Source organism: Fukomys damarensis, unplaced genomic scaffold (assembly GCF_012274545.1).
Source record: "Fukomys damarensis isolate Sample0158 unplaced genomic scaffold, DMR_v1.0_HiC HiC_scaffold_63846, whole genome shotgun sequence".
Taxonomy (NCBI): Eukaryota; Metazoa; Chordata; class Mammalia; order Rodentia; family Bathyergidae; genus Fukomys; species Fukomys damarensis.
This window is the reverse complement of record NW_022964758.1, coordinates 1-634: the sequence shown is the minus strand read 5'-3', so window position 1 is coordinate 634 and position 634 is coordinate 1. Positions and strand designations below refer to the sequence as shown.

The following is a 634-nucleotide window of genomic DNA, read 5'->3' as shown; positions in this document are numbered from 1 at the left end:
AGCTGCTCCCTACACTACCTGTCCAAGGAAAGCCCAGCATCGATTAGATATTGAGTCAGGCTAAAGCTGGCCACATATCGAGTGATTACAGATTGACTGTCAGTACTGGATGATCCTTCCACTGAGTCTGAAATTTTGATCTGCTCCCCAGACATCTTACTGATTTCACTGACTTTGATGTCTCGAGGGCCAATTATTCAGCCAATCAAATCATTTGGATAGTGACTTCTTGATAAGTAGTCTGAGCAGATGCATGCAAACCTGCACTGAATCCAGCTTTGCCATGCGTTGTGGGAAAATGAGACCATTGCATTGTAACCGGTGCCATTTGGTGGAATCTGGCAGTGGAACGGCATACTGTCCTTGAATGATACAGGCCTTGAGAGGGGATCCCTCCAGGTCAGGGTTGAGGCACATGCTAGTGTGGTGGGGAACCCTTGCTCTGTTGCTGCTTGAGCTACATCTATTCTGACCACCTGAAAACATGACTGGAGAACCCGAATGCTTGGGCGTGTAGAGGATAGTCATGCCCTTCAAGCCCTGCATCTTGATCAGGCACATCTGTCTGACACAAGCAATGGTAGATTGCAGAATGCCACCGCCAATAGTGATGGCCCGTGCTGTTGAGTTGGGA

General features: G+C 48.4%; 1 pseudogene; it reads right to left on the bottom strand.

Moving 5' to 3' along the window:
• Positions 1 to 6: 6 nt before the first annotated feature.
• On the bottom strand, positions 7 to 627 carry LOC104868754 (annotated as a pseudogene).
• Between the last annotated feature and the right edge of the window lie 7 nt (positions 628 to 634).